This window comes from Lissotriton vulgaris, chromosome 6 (genome assembly GCF_964263255.1).
Source record: "Lissotriton vulgaris chromosome 6, aLisVul1.2, whole genome shotgun sequence".
Classification (NCBI taxonomy): Eukaryota; Metazoa; Chordata; class Amphibia; order Caudata; family Salamandridae; genus Lissotriton; species Lissotriton vulgaris.
Genome location: NC_141694.1, coordinates 1041944874 through 1041957377, shown reverse-complemented (window position 1 = coordinate 1041957377; position 12504 = coordinate 1041944874).

Sequence of the window (12504 nt, the reverse complement as noted above, 5' to 3'; positions counted from 1 at the left end):
AATGCACCGTACCCCTGAATTCGCATCAGCATGTGAAACGCACCATACCTCTGCGTGTGAAACACACCATGTGAAACGCACCGTACCCCTGCGTGTGAAAGGCACCGTGTGGAAGGTACCATACCCCTGCGTCTGAAACGCACCATGTGAAACTCCCCGTACCCCTGCGTGTGAAAAGCACCGTGTGGAAGGCACCGTACCCCTGCATTCGCATCACCATGTGAAACGCACCGTACCCCAACATTCATGGCGTGTGTGCGCATCGTATCACTATTGCAATGGTGCCACAGGCGAGCGCGTGAAACGCACTGTACCCCAACATCCATGGCGTGTGTGCGCATCGTATCACTATTGCAATGGTGCCATACGTGAGCGCGTGAAACGCACTGTACCCCAACATTCATGGCGTGTGTGTGCGGCTCGTATTACTATTGTAATGGTGCCATACGCGAGCGCGTGAAACGCACCGTACACGTATGTGGATCTCAAAATTACTTAGGAGACATAGGGGATGAGTAGTAGGCCCTGAATGCATCCTGGGTGTCATGGATACTGAGTTTAGAATAGCTATGTGTCCAAAAGGTGTCCTGCAAACGTCAGTTGGCCAAAAAAATACAATGTTGCAAATTGATTGTTGATCTGAAACTCAAATTTTAAACGATGCGAATGCTGTCAGAGCTGTATGTTTAAAGGGATTGGAGGAAACGTACGAAGCAAACGAATCTGACCTATCACTCTGTACTCCTTGAACTGAAAGCCCCTCAGCAGAACTGATTTAAGGCAGCATGAACCCCTGAGAGGGCACTTGCCTGCACAACATTGGAGTGTACCAAACTGCTGCTGTCTCTGCATCCTCTGACATATCATGGCTCGTACTAGGGAGAGGGCCCCTGCCTTCACTGAGGAGGAGAATCAGACCCTCCTGGACAACCTCCTCCCACAGTACAGCAAGCTGTATGGGAGACCAGAGGAACAGGTGAGTGCTGACTCTACTACCTTTGACTGTGCACCTGTTGTGTGAGTGTCACAACAGGCATTGTGTATTGGTGGGACAGACATGCAATGTGTATTGGAGTGATTCCCAGGGGGTGTACATGGTGGTGTCTCTCATGCAGAGCATGATGTAGTTCATGTGTGTTTGCTCCTCACTTACATTGTGCTTACTGTGACATTCACTGCATAGTGAATGACACATTCAGCCGTGCCAGATCTTGGAGGCTTTATTTCCAAATGTCCTGAGGTGGAACAGTGGTCCCCCCGGAGTGACAGGTGACTGTACTCACAGATGTTTATGCCTTGAGGGGACCTACGGTGAGATTGTCCAAATGATGTGTACAACCTCATGGACATTGATGTGTGTGAATGTGCCTTGTCATGTGGGTAAGTGTGTATGTGATGTGTTGGCACCACTGCTGCATGGCGTATGCAGCAGCTCTAACCATCTGATGTGACAAGTAAGCAGTGCTGTGTGCCTGACTTGCAAGGCTAGCAAAACACACAAGATGATGGACGGAATGTTGCACAAAGGCAAAACATTCACCCCAGTCATAGATCTGGGTTTAATCCATTGTTATTTTGCCTTGCAAGGCTAGCACGACACCTGTGACACTCCAGTGTCAAGTGGCACATGTGCAAAGTGAAGGTTGTATCCGCTGTTGTCAGTGACATGCGAGTGATCTGTGCCAGGGTGTGTCTGTCTGGTCTGCTGAGGGTTCTTCAGTGGAGTGGGATATGTGACTGCTTAGCACGTGCTGTCCCACACCATACAGTTGCATGTGTTGCCCAGTGTGTGCCATGATCAGTGAGTGAGTTGCACCCGTTACGCCATCTGTTGGCTTTCAATGCCATGTAGTGCATTGTGGCTTGCACACAGGCCAAATTCACATGGATAATGATGCATCCTATGCCCTGTTCACATTATCAAAGGTGTGCAAGTGTGTGTCTCTGGGACATGGAGCAGGTGTAGTAATGTTGCTTCACTGTGTCTTCCTGACAGGTAACTGCTTACGAGAAGGGGGAAATCTGGCGGGACATCGTCAGGGCCGTCAGGTCTGCGGGGGGCCCTCGCCGGCGGCTGCACAACATGCAGAAGAGGTGGCAGGACATCCGGTGCTGGACCAGGTGTATCGCCCGGGTCCAGCTGAAGCTGTCACCTCCACGCCGGCATGGTGGATGCCGTCACCTGACCCCCCACATGCTCTGTGTCCTGGCGGTGGCATTCCCATACCTCGATGGCAGTTGCAGGAGAGACAGCAGCAAGGAGGGGGTAGGTACATGGTTGTTTGTTGTGTTGTGTGTCAGCTGCTTTTTGAAGTGATCTGAAGCCAGGCTACACTCCCACAGTTGGGGTATCTGGTCAGACAGGTTATATGTGCAGTGTCTTTTCGGTTCCCCATAGTCACCTGGTGCTCATTTTCATCCCTTCCCCTCCTTAACATGTGTCCCCTGGTCTGTGTGTAATCACATTTGCACATGTTCATCTAGGGTGCAAGAAAATAAGACTGCACATTGATTTCCGCATCATGTGGGAGGGTGGTCTGTGACATGTGTTGGGACCTTGCCTGTGCCATGACCTGTGCACTGTGTTTGTCCTTCATATTTGTTTGCACTGATGATGAGTCTCAACATAGGAGTGTGAGGTTTCAACTGCACACCCTTGCAGCATGCATGACCTATGTTGTGTTCTCAGACATGATGTACATCAGTGGAAGATATGCATAGTGCCATGATGGTTAGTCATGGTACAGTCAGCTCATTCTAGACCCATGGATCAGTGTGCCCACTACAGTTCCCTGAGACACCCTGGCCTCCTAATCATGTGTGTCATCCAACGCTGTGCCCATTCTATGTGGGTTCAGCATGGGTCTGCCTCTGTGGCATTGGTCCCTGGCATAGTTTGTATTTTTCGGATCACTGAAACAATATCGATGGCAAAAATATAGAACTACAAAAATATCGAGTAAAAAATATAGAATGCCAAAATATCGACTTACTATCTCCAAACAGGTAAGTACAAAAATACTGAATCAAAAATATTGTTGTAAAAAATATATATAGTCAAAATATTGAATTTTTTAAATAGTTAAAAGTAATTTAAAATTAATGAAATAATAAATATAACTAACTTAAAAATACTTAAAATACTTAAATAACATTAAAATTAAAAAATAATTAATATAAATAAAAAGAAATGTTTTTAATACACATATATATATATATATATATATATAAAAACATAGTATTAATAAAAAATATACAATATATTTACCATAGGATAATGATAGGGTTAAATTATCTATTACCACTCCAGTGAGTGCAACAGTAGAAAAAACATTGGATAGCGTAGCAGTAAAAATTACTATTCCCACTCCAGTGAGTGCAACAGTAGGGAAAGTGTTGGATAGCGGGAGGGTAAAAATTACTATTCCCACTCCAGAGAGTGCAACAGTAGGGAAAGCGTTGGATAGCGTAGGGGTACAAATTACTATTCCCACTCCAGTGAGTGCAACAGTAAGGAAAGCGTTGCATAGCGTAGGGGTAAAAATTACTATTCACACTCCAGAGAGTGCAACAGTAGGAAAAGCGTAGGATAGCGTAGGGGTAAAAATTACTATTCCCGATCCAGTGAGTGCAACAGTAGGGAAAGCGTTGGATAGCGTAGGGGTAAAAATTACTATTCCTGCTCCAGTGAGTGCAACAGTAGGGAAAGCGTTGGATAGTGTGGGGGTAAAAATTACTATTCCCACTCCAGTGAGTGCAACAGTAGGGAAAACGTTGGATAGCGTAGGCATAACATTTACTATTCCCACTACAGTGAGTGCAACAGTAGGGAAAGCATTGGATACCGGGAAGGTAAAAATTACTATTCCCACTCCAAAGAGTGCAACGGTAGGGAAAGCGTTGGATAGCGTAGAGGTAAAAATTGCTATTCCCACTCCAGAAAGTGCAAGAGTAGGGAAAGCGTTGGATAGCGTAGGGATAAAAATTACTATTCCCACTCTAGTGAGTGCAACAGTAGGGGAAGGGTTGGATAGCATAGGAGTAAAAATCACTATTCCCACTACAATAAGTGCAACAGTAGGGAAAGTGTTGGATAGCGGGAGAGTAAAAATTACTATTCCTACTCCAGAGAGTGCAACAGTAGGGAAAGCGTTGGATAGCGTAGGGGTAGAAATTACTATTCCCAATCTAGAGAGTGCAACAGTAGGGAAAGCGTTGGATAGCGTAGGCATAACATTTACTATTCCCACTCCAGTGAGTGCAACAGTAGGGAAAGCATTGGATACCGGGAAGGTAAAAATTACTATTCCAACTCCAGTAGGATAGCGTAGGGGTAAAAAACACTATTCCCACTCCAGAGAGTGCAACAGTAGGGAAAGTGTTGGATAGAGTAGAGGTAAAAATTAGTATTCCCACTCCAGTGAGTGCAACAGTAGGGAAAGCATTGGATAGCAGGAGGGTAAAAACTACTATTCCCACTCCAGTGAGTGCAACAGTAGGGAAAGTAAATACTTCATATATAAATAAAAATAAAATAAATATTAATACCAATTACAAATAATTAAAATAATTAACACTTTTATATAATATATTAATTAATCAATTAAAAATACAAATAAAATTAATTATTAAAAATAATTATCTACTAATACAAAGTATTTACCAATTAACAATAAATTAATTAACAATTAAAAATAATTAAAAATTAGATTAAAAAAAAAAGAATTTCAAAATTGAATTACTTACAATTACATTACTTCCCACCCTATTCCCCTATAAACCCACAACCCACTACAGAAAATACATTTATAAAATTAACATAATTATCAATTAATAAATTATTTAAAGTTAATTACCCATTATATTTTAATTATTACCAATTAATAACTAATTAACAATTAATTTAAAATAAATACAAATAAATAAAATAACATATTTAATTAATTATAATGAAATTACTTCCCACCCTATTCCCCTATAAACCCACACCCGCTACAGAAAATTAATTGCTAAAATTAACATATTTATCAATTAATCAATTAATTAAAATTAATTACCAATTATATTTTAAATAATTAGCAATTACTAATTAATTAACAATTAATTTAAAATAAATACCAATATATAAATTAACATATGTATTCATTATAATTAAATTAAATTACTTCCCACCCTATGCCCCTATAAACCCACAACCCACTACAGAAAATAAATAACTAAAATTAACATAATTATCAATTAATCAATTAATTTAAATTAATTACAATTATATTTTAATTATTTAACAATTAATCATTATTTAACAATTAATTAAAAATAAATACCAATAAATAAATTAACATATTTGATTAATTATAATTAAATTACTTCCCACCCTATTTCCCTATAAACCCACAACCTGCTACAGAATTATATGACACAAAAATTAAATACCATAAAAAAATGTATTAATATAAATAATAAAATAAATATACACTTTTCAAACATATACTAACATAAAAAACACTTTAAAAATTGATATTAACTTACTTACCTCAAATTCGATATTTTTGTAGTCTAAATTCTGTCCATTCTATATTTTTGTAGTCTATATTCTATCCATTCTATATTTTTGTTGTCTATATTCTGTCCATTCTATATTTTTGTTGTCTATATTCTGTCCATTCAATAATATGTCCATTCTATATTTTTGATTCGATATTAATGCTATCCTATTAAATATTTTTGTAGTCTATATTCTGTCCAGTCGATATTGTGTCCATTCTATATTTTTTAATCGATAATAATGCAAATCGATAATAATACCTCGATAATTTGAGTGTATACCGTATTTTTCCTATGTCTTCTACATGTGTCCACTGGACAGGGATACAACATTTGGCGTGTGCGTACTCACACTGGGCAGTGCCTGTGTACCTATTCACAACAATCTGTTGATGGTTGTTTGTCACAAATATGTATTGCCAGCCCCACGGGGTGAGCTTGGGTTACTTTTGGAATTGTTGCTGCACAGTTTTTGTTACCCGATTCAGAGGTCTCACTTCTTGAGCTGTTTCAATCACATTGACTGAGGTATAGGGGTGTTGTGCAGGAGAGGTCTACATGGGCCTACCTGATTCAGTCTTGCCAGGTCTGACATGTGGGTGAGAATTGGTTGAACAATGATTCACCATGCACTGCCCCTGTGTTGGTGGCCAATGATTACAGTTGGGGCTTGGCAGCCTATGTCATTTTGTTCCAGACATGATTCAGGCTCATACATTTTTTCCACATGTATGTAGTTCTGATGTAACGCTGTTTGCCTTAGTGTGCTCACTTCTGTGTTGACATTTTGCCTGGGGATAACGGTGTGTCCACAATGCAGCAATGATTTTGTTCATCACAATTGCTGGCCTAATAGCTTAAGCATTGTCCAGAGTTGGGACATGTGCGCCACTCCACATGACAGCCAGTAGGTTTTATGTGAAAGCAACTGTGTCATCAGGGAATGGATGCCCATGTGAGGACTGACATATTTGAAGTTGTGTCACATAAATGATTGTACCTTGGCACTCACATCACTTGTTAAAATTTGTTCATGTTTAGAATGTGTTAATATGATGAATTGTGTAAATGACACTTATGTGCCTGCATGATAGATGTCTCACAAGGTACTGCACACAAAATGACATTTCCACTTTCTTGAAAGAAGCTGGCACCTGTTCAAAGAGGCCAGTGTTAGCGATTAATGGTGTGCCTTGATATCCATATACATGTCCTCACAGTGGTCTTAAGGTCTTGAAACTCCTTTGTTGTCAATTATACAAACTAATGAGTGTCAAGACATCAAGACCTCAGTTTGACCATGTATATGGACAATCTGCAACGCCATTTGTTTCTAACAGTGTTTTATCTTAAAGGGTGCCAGCTTTTTCAATGAATGTGTAAATGTTTTTTAGTGTGCATTTCATTGTGAGACATCTTTCATGCAGGCACATACGTGTTCTCGTCACAAGATGGCAAATTACCACATTGAATACATGTCGATTGTGTAAAGTATGGCGAGTCCCAAGATACCAACATTTATTTACATTTATTTTTTGCACAATGTACTTACAGGGCTCTGCGTGTGGTGTCACCTTGGGAAGTGAGGTGGGTTAATTTGCCCTGAGGGGCACCACTACTGTTTATTTCTTTCTGAACTTCAGGTGGCATCACTTCATTGTATTGATCTGCTCTCCTGTAAACAAACATTAGCTTCTCTGTGTATTTCTCATTCAAGTTGTGGCCTGGTGTGTTCGTTGTAACATTGTGTCCAAGGAGCATTGTGTCTACTCATGATGCATGGCATGATTTTCAGTGTGACTTACTAATTTTGTGCTCATGTGACTGATGCATTTCTATTTCTTCTCCTTGCCCACAGCATCATCACCAGAAACAGGAGGAGACAGCTGCACGGACCAAGAGGAGGGACCCAGCCACAGTGCCACCAGCGTGGAGGAGTCAGAGGGAGCCAGTGGCACGGAGGGTGAGGGGAGTCAGTCTGTGGACCTGTTGGAAGGCGAAACATCTTACCAAGCTGACGGATCCGATTCTGGCTCCCTGGAGGAGGGGGAATATGCATCAACACCGGGCAGCTTCACAGAGTCTGTACCCGCCCCCTCCAGCACCATCTCCACCCTCCCATTTGCTCCTGTCCCTTCTGTCCGTGCAGCCCCCCATGTCTCCTTCAGCCCTGGCACCGCAGCCCCTGCCCCTGCCCCTGTCACCCCTGCTGCCCTCAGTGCAGAGTCAGTGGACTTAATCCGCCAGTTGCATGTTGGTCAGACATCGATGCTGAGTGTCCTCCATGGCCACACTCAAATACTGACCCAGTTGTTGTCTTTCATGGAGGGCATGTCAGCAACGATGTCTGACCAACGTCGGATTATGCAGTCCATAGACTCATCACTGACGGCAGCAGTTTCCATCCTGCAGCGGTCCGCCCCCCCTCCTTCGGACCCATTCACACTCCCCTCTCCCATACCTGTCCAACGCACATGCAGGAAGATACCATCAAGCACCCCAACAGACACAGGTAGCACACCCCCACATGTAGCGAAGCGCACACCTCCTGGCACGTTCACTCAGGCGGCTGCAGGCACACCCATAGGGACTGGACTTAGACCGCATACACGCAGCTAGAGTCACAGTGCGCAACCCTCACAGCCCTCTCCCTCCACTCCAATTGTGTCCTGGGGTGTAGGGGTTGGGCTGGCCGAACTGGCTGCAGTGTGCAGCGCTGAGTATGAGTCCACCTTCGGCGCTGCACACAACACTGAGGAGGATACGTCCACCCCTGCGCCTACCACACCTACCCTTACCACTCCTGTCCCTGCGGTGCCTGGTCCTGCCCCCGATGATGCCCCCCAAGGGTCCACATCACATTAAGTACTCCATGTGCAGGCAAGTTGGGGTAGAAGGCCTACCCAAGGTCCTTCACAAGGACAATTTTCTGGACTGGCCATTGGCCTTATTTGAGCAGATACTCATTTTTGCACATCTTTTTTGTTCGTGCTTAATAAAGCCTTTTATTTTACGTTCAACACTATTGCATTTCAGGTACTTGATGTTGGTGATGAGGGACCTGGAGTTGGTGTCATGGTAATGTTTTGGGGTTCTGAAAGATGTTTTTTTTTGATGGTCATGAGGTGGACCATGATATCTGTGTGCCATCACAATGTCTCTGCAATTAATCATTGGTTGTGTGTGTTCAGTTTGGCTAGAGACATTGTCCCAAGGAGTGTTCCTTCCTCTGTGGCACCTGACATCTTCACTGCAGACAGTTGCACAATTGTTGTGCTGACATGTGTGCACATTTCCTTTTTTTGACAGTTCCCTTCAACAATTGCTATGCCTGCTCACAGATGTCTACTGCTCATTCGTCTGTGCCATGCTTGCAAATCACTGTACTTGTGTTTTGAGTATGTCCAAATGCCTTCATGAACACATTCAACCTTTTTACCACTATGCATGTGTATAATCACAGCCTACCCCTATGTTGGGGAATGTTATGCAGGGTATTTGGGCACATGAATCACAATTTTGTGCATTGTATCTAAGGGGTTTCAACCCTATTCCTTCCATAATAGACTACATCTTGGTGGTCTGACCACCACCTGGACATTCATATCAGTCCTGGGATGTGCGTGACAGTGTGTGTTCCCGTTCGCTCTCTTTGTTTGGTAGGCTGTTACATCACTATACACTATTGTGTCATGATGGTAGGGTGTGTATTTCACCAGCAACCTCCATGGGTGGGTATGCATGGTAGGGTGTGTATTTCACCAGCAACCTCCATGGGTGGGTATGCATGTGGAATTTGACATCATACCCACATGTGGTGTGACACGCAGTGTGTAAAAGTAATCCATCCTCCAGGGAGTAGGACACTGCTGTAAGTGATGTGTTGCTATGGCACTATCATTATAGTCACAAGTTAGGGATGTGCACATACCCCCATGTGGGTGTGGTATGCTGATGATGATGTACTCCCTCTATATCTGAGCACTGCTTGGAGTCCTCTGCACCCACCCCTCATATGTCTGGCCTCTGCTGGGAGTAATATCCACCCACCCCTCATGTGTCTGGGCACTGCTGGGAGTCCTCTGCACCCACCCCTCATGTGTATGGGCACTGCTGGGACTCCTCTGCACCCACCCCTCATATGTCTGGCTTCTGTTGGGAGTCCTATCCACCCACCCCTCATGTGTCCGGCCTCTGCTGGGAGTCATATCCACCCACCCCTCATGTGTCTGGCCTCTGCTGGGAGTCCTCTGCACCCACCCCCATACTGTTGGCCTCTGCTGGGAGTCATATCCACCCACCCCTCATGTGTCTGGCCACTGCTGGGAATCCTCTGCACCCACCCCTCATGTGCCTGGGCCCTTGCTGGGAGCCTTCTGCACCCACCCCTCATGTGTCTGGCCACTGTTGGGAGTCCTCTGCGCCCACCCCTATACTGTTGGCCTCTGCTGGGAGTCATATCCACCCACCCCCATACTGTTGGCCTCTGCTGGGAATCATATCCACCCACCCCCATGCTGTTGGCCTCTGCTGGGAGTCATATCCACCCACCCCTCATATGTCTGGGCACTGCTGGGAGTCCTCTGCACCAACCCTCATGTGTCTGGGCACTGCTGGCACTCCTCTGCACCCACCCCTCATATGTCTGGCCACTGCTGGGAGTCATCTGCACCCACCCCCATACTGTTGGCCTCTGCTGGGAGTCCTCTGCACCCACCCCCATACTGTTGGCCTCTGCTGGGAGTCATATCCACCAAGCCTCATACTGTTGGCCACATGGGGTTGATGGCATGTGTGTGCCTCGTATAAGTATTGTGAGTGTGCCATGCGTGAGCGCGTGAAACACACCGTACCCCAACATTCATGGGGTGTGTGCGCAGTGTATCACTATTGCAATGGTGCCATACGCGAGCGCGTGAAACGCACCGTACCCCAACATTCATGGTGTGTGTGTGCGGCTCGTATTACTATTGCAATGGTGCTGTATGCGAGCGTATAAGACGCACCATACAAGTACACCTCCGTTGTTGCGGTACGTTGTTCTCACCATATGCGCTGTCGTTGGTTTCTGTGCACCAGGTCGTAGGCGTACAGGACTGGGATGACACGGATGATGGGGTTCATAGCATGTACGTTGCCTACAGGGGATGCGGTTCGGGTCGGACTCTGCTTTTACGGACGTTTTGAGCTCCCATAGAAAAATGGTCGTACGGAGTGTCGCAGAGACAAATCGTACTTGCTGGGCTGGAAAATGCTGCTTGTTTACGTACGGACATCGTGTGTTCCGGATACAATTTGCACTTATTTTTTGTCGTACAGTGTTTGGTACGATTCGTACGGAGATCTGCTTTGGGTTTGGATCGGACTTCATCGTACGTACGGTGTTGTTGAAGGTGTACGATTCGTACAGGAAATATGCTCTGTACAGCTATTCGTAGGGGATTTTACCGAACCGGAATCAGCGCCTAAATATGGAACCACTGGGTTCTAGGTGCAGGTGGAACTCAACGGATCTGATTGCAGCAGGTTTGAAATATTCCACAGAGGTTCCTGAGCTTTGATCAGGTCCTCAAATATTGTGAATTAAAGATATTTAAATTATGACTACTAGTCACACACTTCCCTTGTCCAAGCATGTATACAGTTCACAGAGTATCTGCAGTTTTGTGAACTATAGGCAAAACTGTTGATTTTAAATAAATAAAGTTGCTTCGCTGTTCTGTCTTAGGAGGTGGGAAGGGCCTGAAAGCGGAGGTGATTTTAAATAAATAAAGGTGCTTCGACTTGCTGTGTTGGGAGGCGGGAGGCGGGTGGGGTCCGAAAGTGCTGGTTATGGTAAATCAATAAAGGCACTTCGCCATGCTGTCAGGAGGCAGGAAGGGTCTTAAAGCGCTGTGTCATTAAATAAATAAAGGCGCATCGCCGTGCTGTGCTGGGAGGCGGGAGTGGTCTGAAAGTGCTGGTTATGGTAAATCAATAAAGGCACTTTGCCATGCTGTTGGGTAGCGGGAAGGGTCTGAAAGCGCGTGTTATTAAAAAAAGGCGCTACGCCGTGCAGTGTTGGGAGGCGGGAAGGGTCTGAAAACACTGGTGTTATTATTTAAATAAAGGTGCTTCGCTGTGCTGTGTTGGGAGGCGGGAGGGATCTGAAAGCACCAGTGTTGGTAAATAAATAAAGGTGCTTTGATATGCTGTGTTTGGAGGTGGGAGGGGCCTGAAAGCGCTGGTGATATTAATTAAATAAAGGCGCTTCGCCATGCTGTGTTGTAGGCGGGAGGGGTCTGAAAGCGATATATTAGTATCTTCAATATAACTCCATATTTTTTTACACCAAATCAGAGTCCCCATGTTACATTGCAACCTGTTATCATGCTGTAAAATTATGACTTCATGGCCCCAGACTTCTGGATTGTGACATGCCCTCCAGTGCTTGTGTGTCGGGTGCAGCAGTTCTTCAGTCTCCATTTATACACCGGTTTAATCATAGCAAGCCAATACATTTAAAAAATTTTGACACGTCCTTCAAATAGTCGATTGATCGCTGTTCCATCAGGTTCAGAAGTGGGGCAAGCCCACCAGATTAAGAATCCGTTACCTAAAGGGCAGTTATCCAGGAAGTGTGGCAACGTCAAAAGGAAACGGTTCAGTAACTACATATCGAGGGACATAATATAGAATGCCCAAAATATCGACTCAAAAGTATCGAAGTACAGAATATAGAATCCCTATATACAAACAGGTAAGTACTAAAATATCGAATCCAAAATACAGAATGCTAAAATATAGTTAACTAAAATATCGAATTTTAAAAATGTATTAAAAGTTATTAAATATTAAAAACAATTAAATAAAACATACTTAAAATAATGTAAAAAAGCTTAAAATGTAAAAATTATGAATGTAATATAAAAAAGTAGAGATTTTGTTGCATAGTGAGAGTGTAAAAATTACTATTCCCAC